The sequence below is a fragment of the Henckelia pumila genome, chromosome 3 (genome assembly GCF_033568475.1).
Source record: "Henckelia pumila isolate YLH828 chromosome 3, ASM3356847v2, whole genome shotgun sequence".
Classification (NCBI taxonomy): Eukaryota; Viridiplantae; Streptophyta; class Magnoliopsida; order Lamiales; family Gesneriaceae; genus Henckelia; species Henckelia pumila.
Genome location: NC_133122.1, coordinates 134,096,172 through 134,105,485, shown reverse-complemented (window position 1 = coordinate 134,105,485; position 9,314 = coordinate 134,096,172). Strand labels below are relative to the sequence as shown.

At 32.2% G+C, this 9,314-nt stretch overlaps 1 long non-coding RNA gene and 1 other non-coding gene across 11 annotated transcripts; both read left to right on the top strand.

The window, feature by feature from the left end:
- The first annotated feature begins 575 nt into the window (after nt 1–575).
- On the top strand, nt 576–686 carry LOC140894063 (small nucleolar RNA R71). Its single transcript, XR_012153616.1, has one exon. It is a non-coding gene; the product is annotated as a small nucleolar RNA R71 (small nucleolar RNA).
- Nucleotides 687–4,788: 4,102 nt separating this feature from the next.
- LOC140887525 (uncharacterized) lies at nt 4,789–9,091 on the top strand. Of its 10 annotated transcripts, none has more exons than XR_012151923.1 (10): nt 4,789–5,084; nt 5,172–5,635; nt 6,589–6,668; nt 6,910–7,002; nt 7,156–7,278; nt 7,396–7,749; nt 7,973–8,013; nt 8,087–8,320; nt 8,482–8,698; nt 8,917–9,090. It is a non-coding gene; the product is annotated as an uncharacterized lncRNA (long non-coding RNA). The 10 variants fall into 10 exon arrangements; XR_012151919.1 differs by having other exon boundaries at nt 7,396–7,859; XR_012151922.1 differs by having other exon boundaries at nt 7,484–7,575; nt 7,641–8,320; nt 8,917–9,091.
- Nucleotides 9,092–9,314: the final 223 nt, after the last annotated feature.

The following is a 9,314-nucleotide window of genomic DNA, read 5'->3' as shown; positions in this document are numbered from 1 at the left end:
AGCATAACCTTGATGACTTTGGTTATTGTGAAAAGGTTGTTGTGAAGGTTGTGCATTATTATCGTTCCTCCAACTAAAATTAGGATGATTTCTCCAACCAGGATTATATGTTTGTGAAAAAGGATCTAATGTTGGTTTTTTAAAATTGTTAACATAATTGGCTTGTTCATAGAGACATTCTTTAAATGAAGGCAAAGTAGGACAATTTTTTGTAAGATGATCATGTGTGTCACATATATGACAAACAATTTCTTGAACATTTTTTAATTGATCACTCTTTTTCATTTCTAATGACTCGATTTTTCTTGCTAAAGATGCAAGTTTAGCTTGAACATCTACATCATCTTTAAGATGATAAATACCACCCCCATTTATTGAATTATTGGTTTTACTTGGTGGTTCAATTGAGCCTATATTATCCCAATTTTGAGCATTTTCTGCTAATGACTCCAAATATTCTATAGCTTCATTTGGGTTTTTTATCTTCAAAAGTTCCATTACACATGAATTCTATCATTTGCCTATCTTTAGGTATTAAACCTTCATAAAAGTGAGAAATTATCCTCCATATTTCAAAACCATGATGTGGGCATGTATTAAGTAACTCTTTATATCTATCCCAACATTGATAAAATGTTTCCCCTTGTTTTTGAGAAAAAGTTGTAATTTGTCTTTTAAAAGAGTTTGTTCTATGGGAAGGAAAAAACTTTTTTAGAAATTGTTGTTGCATTTCTTCCCATGATCTTATTGAACTTGATGTCAAATTTTGCAACCATGTTTTAGCTTTATCTTTTAAGGAAAAAGGGAAAAGCTTTAATCGAACAGTATCCATGCTACAATTTTGATCATTATAAGTGTTGCAAACCTCCTCAAATTCTCTTAAATGCAAATATGGATTTTCAGAATCTAAGCCATGAAAATTTGGTAAAAGTTGAATGACTTGTGGCTTAAAATTGAAATTAGATGCATCAGGAGGAAAAACTAAACAAGATGGTGTACTAGTTCTTATTGGATTCATATGGTGCCTAAGTGTTCTTGGTTGTTCATGTTCTTGATGATGATTATTATTATTATTATTATTATCTTGATTATTATAATTATCTTCCATGTTTAAAATATTTTCAGTTACTCGAACAAGTCTACCACTTTGTTTACGACTCCAAGCAATCATACAATTAAAAACAACATACTATTTACATAATAACAAAATTAAACTTAATTTATACCTCCCCGGCAACGGCGCCAAAAACTTGCTACAACTTAAATTGTAATTCACCCAAGTGTAGGTTGTCTGCAAGTAATATACTCGTGAGTACGAGATCGATCTACGGAGAGGATGCTGTAAGTTTAATTTTAGCATGATATATTATAGATGGAAATATTATTATGAAACTTCAAATACACAAATTATAAAATTGTCAAGGTTTCAAAGGTTCATTGTTGGTTTATTTAAGATTGCTTAATAAAAATAAATAAAAGAAACTAAAATAAGAATAAACATAAAAGAACAATGAAATATTTAAACAAGTATATCATATAATATAGTTCCCACTATATTAATATCAGATTAACCGATATTTAATACATGGTACCCATAATATATATATAGATGAATAAATATAAACATAAAAAGAACAATTAAATATTTAAACAAGTATATCATATAATATAGTTTCCACTATATTAATATCAGCCGATATTTAATACATGGTACCCATAATATATATATAAATGCATAAATATAAATTGACATAAAAGTAAATGTTAGATCAAATCACAATATTTCATTTAGAACAACCGGCAGAGCCACGCTATCGTCTAAATAAAATACATGACTTTATGTTAGATGCGATAAAGTAAATGTTAGTTGCGGAAAAATAAATGTTATATGCGAGAAAGTAAATGTTAGTTGCGGAAAAGTAAATGTTAGTTGCGATAAAGTAAAAGTTAGATGCGAGAAAGTAAATGTTAGTTCAAATCACAATATATTATTTAGAACAACCGACAGTGTCACGCTATCGTCTAAATAATATATATGACTTTATTATAAATAGATACTTATATTTATAGTATATAATTATTGTGGTATTTATTGTATCATATTTGACAACAAATCAAGGTAACCACATTCAAGGTACCAAGTATTTGATGTAAATAGATAACAACAAATCTTCCAAAATTATACCTACAAATAAGGATCAATTAGAAAAACAAAATAGAAATAGAAAAAGAGAAGAATATACAAAATATAAAAAATCTTACTTGACCAACAATGAAACCTTTTCACCTTGACATAAAAAGATTTAGCTTGCCATGAACATGAAACTCAAGAGTAAGGATAAAATAAATTTCATACTTGAACTTGAGAAATATGCACACTCAAACTTTTATTCTCACACACACAATATTTATTTTACAAATGAGGATTTCTCTACACTCTTGCACACTACAAAGCTTATACAACACATCTATTTATAGGCCAAATGAGAGAAAGAGTCCAAGACTCATTAAATATGGAATAGTAAAGTTGGTGGGTGCTTGTCTCCTTGAATGTCAATACATTGACCCAACTTTAATTGGCATGTTTTATGCCTTGGACTTCCGATTTTGCTTCTACACAAAACATATAACACGTAGCCCTTTGTCTGTAGATGTGTTTTGACAACTCATTCACCCCTTTTGGATAAAATATGAAATACTTATGATATTTTTACTCCAAGATGGTCATAGTAAAAGTAAATCTGTCTTCATTTTGATGTTTGATTATTTTGATCATCTTAATGAAGTTTTTGGAATTTTTTGTCTTCTACAAAGTTGAAGATGCCTCTTTTGTGATTCTACAGGTTTTGAGATTACTCCATTATGACCTCTGTAGCTTGAGTAATTTTATTTTTACCAAACCTGCGCAAATCGTAAAATACAACATTTTAGTAAAACATTTAAATATAAACACATAACACTAAAATAATACAACTTCATAATTTTAATTAAACTTAAATTTTAAAACACACTTTTTAACATATAAATAATTACAAATTTTAAGTTTCATCATATAGCCATTTTCGGGAGTTTCTTACATATCTCCTTTAATTGTTTTACCCTTTTAGTATGTTCATCGGTCCATATAAACCTAGCATCCTTTTTTAATAAAGAACTGAACACCTTCCTGTGCATTGCTAGGTTGTTTATGAACAATCCTGCAAAATTAACCACTCCGAGAAAACTTTGGAGTTGTTTTACATCTTTGAGTTTATCTGGAAAATTCTGTACCTTTTCCACAATATGGGGTTGTAGAATTATTCCAGATTCATCAATTTCAATACCAAAGAATTCAATTTTCCTTGTTGCTATGACTGCTTTCTTTTCAGATAAAACAAGTCATTCTTCTTTGCAAATTTTAGAGAAAATCACTAAATGTTTAACATGTTCATCTATGTTTTTTGATGCTATAAGAATATCATCAATATAAACAAACATGAAGTTGAAATAATCTTTAAACAGATTATCCATCTTTTTTTGAAATATTTGGGGTGCATTAGCCAATCCCATAGGCATAACTTCCCAAATATAATGTCCTTGTGGTGTAGAGAAAGCTGTGAATTTTTTACTGCCTTCTTCCATCCGAATCTGGTAAAATCCAGATTTACAATCAAATTTTGAGAATAACCTAGCATTTCGTACACAACTAATTAGGTGTTCTCTACTGGGTATGAAGTACCCATCAAACTCCAGGATTTTATTAATTCTTTGGTAATTAATAACTAACCTGGGTTTTCCTCTTTTTATCTCACCATGATTTCTGACCAGAAAACCTGGACTAATATATGGTGAAACTCCTTCTTTGATTAGACCAAGGTCTAAATGTTCCTTGATAATTATTCTCATATCCCTTTGATCTGTTACGTTCATCGGGATAGGCTTATATCTAACGAACTCATATTCTTTGCCTTCCTTTAAAGTAAGGCTGAATTTGAGTTGATTTCTATCCCACCATGCCAAAGGATGTTCATTATAACTTTCTTTGAGCCTCTTTTTGACATCTTCAAGGGATACCTTGTTCTCCAACTCTATATCCCTATGGTTTAGAGTTACCTTGAGAAGGTTCATATCCTCTATTTTAAGTTCTTATTCTCTTGTTATTTTCAACATAGTTTCCCCAAATATCCTAGAATCTTTCATGTTTGGGTGAAAAAGTTGTCCTTTATCACCACGCTGGTTGCGGAACAATATTGACATTTGTCTATAAAACGCCATCTTGAGTCGTTGAACGATAATCTTATGATCACAAATGGTAGTAAACATAAGTCGTCTTAATTCGTTATCTTGTGTGTACTTTTTAACATTTGTAAAAAGTTATTTTCTAACAAGATATCGGCTCCTGTATCATGGAAATATATTGATGGTGTCTTTACCTTGTACCAAGGAGTCTGACATGCGCCTCCCATAAGGATCTGTGCTTGTTTTATTCCTCTACAAAGAATTAGAATTCTTTTCGAGAAATCTCGCACTACTATAAAAAAGCTCATACACAACACTTAAAAAACAACGCTTTTTACCAAAAACGTTGTCTTTTATTTTTTAACAACACTTTTACTGAAAAGCGTTGTCTATATATATTTTTAATTTATAAAAGACAACATTTTTAAATTTTTTTTAGGGAAAGACAACGCTTATAAATAACGTTTTGGCTTAGCGTTTTTTTTCAATTTACAATAACGTTTTTTTTTTTTAAAAAGGATCGTGAACTGAGCGTTTATATATTTTTTTAAAACCTACAAGGACATATTTCTCTCTCCTCTGTATCTGCACGTTCCTTCTCCTATCTTTTTATTTCGTTCCTATTCTTCTACTTTTGCCGCCTTTGACAGCCGATATTTTCTCAGCCGGTGGTCGGATTTCAGATATAATCGTAGATTTTGAAATCCCGCGAGATAAGCTTTCAAGTGATACCTATTTTCCTAAGTTTTGAGCTCGTTCCGTCGAATCCATTTCTGGAAGCCGTCCCTTTGCCGTCGCCGAAAGTCGCCAAGGCTTGGAGGAAGGGTTTTTTTGGTTGTTTGGAGCTATTTTTCCAATGCTTTGAGGTATTTTCAGAATATAGGGTTTCGAATTTTGGTATTTTGGTTCATTTGAATTCCTATAATTGATATATGTTTAATTGTTTGTTGTAGGTGCAATATTTGCGCCGATTGGATGTATTGGGTAATTCTTGGAATTTATTTAAGAATTAATTCGAAATTTTTAAATTTATTTGCTTGGAGGTGACTTTGGTGGGGCTGGCCTCGTGCAGTGATTGGGGTATGTTACAGTGGTGGGGTTTGTGATGGTCTAGCCCGTGGTTGGGCTGACCTAACGCTTGGTGTGCCACAAAGTGACTTTGCCACAAGTTCACCTCCGGGCGGAGTTTCTTGGATGAGAAAGAGATATGGTTTAGCACTAGATATTCGTGATGTAGGTTAGCGGCATTCGAAGCTCATGGTGGAGCTGACTCCGTTATTTTTACGGGAAAAAACGAAGCATCATTTAATGGTGTGAGATATCCATTAAGCAGCCTCGAAAGTTAATCGGATGGAGGCCCAGAGAAGGGGTTTTGGATTTCTGTTTTTAATTTTTGACCGTTTTATGTTTTATTGAGGTAAGAACTTTTGTGTCATTTGTCAATGATTGAGTCTCGTACTTGGTTCCTTTTTCCCTTTTTTTAGTTATACACTTATACTTGGGTTCTTTTTTGTTATTTCTTGCTTTTTCCCTTCTCGTATGTTTGTTGTTTAATATTATTCCCAATTGTTGGATCTTGACGGTTTTATGATTTCAGAATATTTTTGCCTTGTCTACATTTGTTGAATGACTGTGATTTGGGAACTAAGACCAATTCTTTAAAATTATTACAATCATTTGTCTTAAGTTTTTTCCTGCATAAAGATTGTGGAATTAAGTTTTCCTATTTTATTATAATGGTTGACGAATTTTAGAGTGAATGGAAGCTACTTTTGGCTTTCATTGCTTGCAATTGTTTATGGATTTAAAAGGGAATATCGGTTTGGTGAATTTTAGCCTTTTCACAGCTCCGAATTATCGATTTTTTGGTGGATTTTGCTGGTTACTAATACTAATTCAAAAAGGCTGAATATTTTACTCTTCGTGGTGGCGATCGAGTGTCTATATATTGTTTATATGTTTAGTGTGATTGTGAGCAACTTTACTGTTCTTGAGTTTCTTTTTTTGATGTGAATCATTTGATCATGGCTGCTCAACTGGATTGGGTTTATTTAGGTTATGCTTCTTTTCATAGGTTCAAAGAAAATCTTATTTTGCATAATTGCTCTCTTCTATGCATATGAGTTTTCAGGTGTTTTACTTGGGAATCAAGCACTGTGAATTTGTGACCAAACGTGCTTCATATGAGAATTTCGTGGAGTAGTTTTGTTAAATTCATACTGATTGTATGATTTCTTTAAAAAGTTAAATTCTCTTGATTTTGACAGAAAATTTGGGTGCGTAAATAGCTTATGGAATCGCATGATGTGTTAAATTCTCTAATTTCCAAAAAATTGCTGAATTTTGTATTTTGTTCTTTACTTGGCCAAGGCTTAAAGATCACATGGAATATTACATGCATCATCTTGAAGAAATCAATAAGCTATCCAAATTGAAGGCACGAATGACAGGTATCATGATATTGAGCTTAAATTTTAGATGTTAAAGATATATTATATTTATGTTTGGTGCTGTACTTATGCATGCTCAAAATGTTAACAAATTGGGCTCGTTTTCCATAGCATACATAGTTGAGATTCCTTTCAAACCTGCCCCTGTAGTTCTCCAGGAACTGGTTTTTAATTCCAGTATCTTGACTCCTATTATGACAACCTAGCAGTTTTCATCTGATCATGTTTGTTTTGTTCCTAGGATTTCACCCGTGTACCTGATGTGGTTAACCTTGCTTGTATGCGTGATACTATGAACAAGATTGGCAGTGATTCTAACAAGATCAATCTGTTGGTATGCAGTGTTGTATTGGTTTGTATTGGTTTGTATTGGTTTGTATTCTCTTTGGGTTACTAGATATCGGAAATTCATGCTCGGTAGATTTATCTTTATTGAATCTTTTTTTTATCATGGTATTAATAGTAATTGACTCATTATTGTGCACAGAATTGATTTAGTTTGGATAAATTCAAATGCTAACTTTTCCAAAGAATGGAGCTTGGCAGAAGGCTTTTCCTGGATTCTAGACAAGTCAAGTTTTGGTTTCAGAATAGAAGAACTCAAATGAAGGTACATATTAGGAAATCCTTTTCACCTCTTTAATTTACTTGTGTATATTTGGTGGGTCTTTGTTATTATCCAAATCCCAGACGCCCCAAACGTGAAGCTGCTATAAATTTGCAAAAGGTTTACAAAAGCTTCCAAAGAAGGAGAAAGCTAGCTGATTGTGCAGTTCTAGTAGAACAAAGTTGATGGAAGCTACTGGATTTTGCAGAACTGAAACATAGTTCCATATCTTTCTTTGACATCAATAAGCATGAGACTGCGATTTCGTGGTGGTCACAGGAAAGAACAAGTGTTACTAAGGTAATTTTTTTTCTTTTGAATATCGTCTGATGTCTTAGCTAGCGATCTGATGCTAAATTTTGCAGGTCGGAAAATATTTATCCAAGAATGTCAAAGCCCAGAAACTTGCTTTGTAACATTGGTTTAAAGCTCTAAATACATTGAAACTCTTTTACTTTCTCGAGTCGAGACTAGGTAGCCATGTCATCAAGAATTCATAATGATTTATTTGGTTTTTTTTTATTTTAACAGAGTGATCCCTGTCATCAGTATGGGCACAATCTAAATTTCTATTATGCAAAATGGTTGGATTCTCAAAGAAAAGAGACCTTCTATTACATCAACTTTTTGTAGTTTCTACGTTTCCATGTTGGATATCTAATTCCATGTTGGTTGTATTTTGGATTTGTTGTTGTAGATTTGATAAGTTCAATACATTAGTCTCTGATATGGAGCAAGGTAATTGAATGAAGAAGATTATTGTTTGGTTTACTTTTGTTGGATATACATTAATAAGGCTGCCCTGTTGTAGCCACCTTGAGTTGGAGCAGATGGTTGTCTGTGTGAATTACATCTCTTGACTTAGGGGCTTTTGGATTTGTTGCGTTTCTGGGCTGTTGGAGGCAGTGTTGTGCAGTGGATTTGGGATGTTTGGAATGAATTTGACACTGTTTTAAGTGCCACTCTTCTTTTGGACGTGATTCATGTTTCTGCACACCGAGTATTTGAGATTTGATTCTCTTAAATTACAACTTTATTGCACGAGGTACTTGGATGTTCACTTGCTCTTTTATTATGCTCTGGTATTGATGTATTATTAAAAGATTCATGTGTTTTTTATTGATGAATCTGATTTTCGGGGATTTTTTATGGTGATTGTGTAATATGATGCTTAAGCATTTTCCCTCTCGATGTTTACGATGCTAGCTACTGTCATGAATGCAATATTTTTGCAATCAACGATGGAGAGCATTGACATCCCAACAAGAGTTCAGACTGCATTTCGCATGTCAGAATTGCTGAGTCATACATAAGAAGAAGAGTCGTTCGGCATTTAGAGAAAGGAAGAGTTGAAATTTTGCAACTGGTACTGGGAATCGCTTCTTCACAACTGATACTGCTGCAGCACTTCGATGTACAGAGAGTGAGTCCATTTTTATGACTTAAATGCTTATATTGATATGATATTTGTTGAATGTTATTAAACCATAAATCCCACTTGATTTTCCTTCGTATTGTATAAATATTAAGTGCCATCCATTTTCTTTCTAGAGTCCTGAATTATTTTGTCCCTTATATCGTATCATTTTATTGAAATGGTGCATGGGAAACTGATGTTGCATTTCTGAATGATATGTGTAGTTAATGCGGAAGTGGTGCTGAAAGCTACCAATGTGGATGGAGTTTTTGATGAAGATCATAGGAATAATCAAAATGCAGGTCTATTAGTTTATGGATTTAGAATTAGATTATTTTTTATGTTTGAATGATTTGTAATATTGGAAGATTGTATATTAAATTTTATTTTACAAATTTTTGAATTTTGAGTAATTTATAATATTGAAAATTTGTGAATTAAATTTTAATTTTTTTTGTTTTTCATTTGAAAAAAGACAACGCTTTTTAAATGTTGTCGTATAGGATTTAAAGCGTTGTTAAAGCCAGTGTTGTAAAAAAGTCAGTTCAACGACAACGCTTTTTAAGCGTTGTCTTTTTTAGAAACGACAACGCTAAAAAAGTGTTGTCTTTTTTAGAAAAGA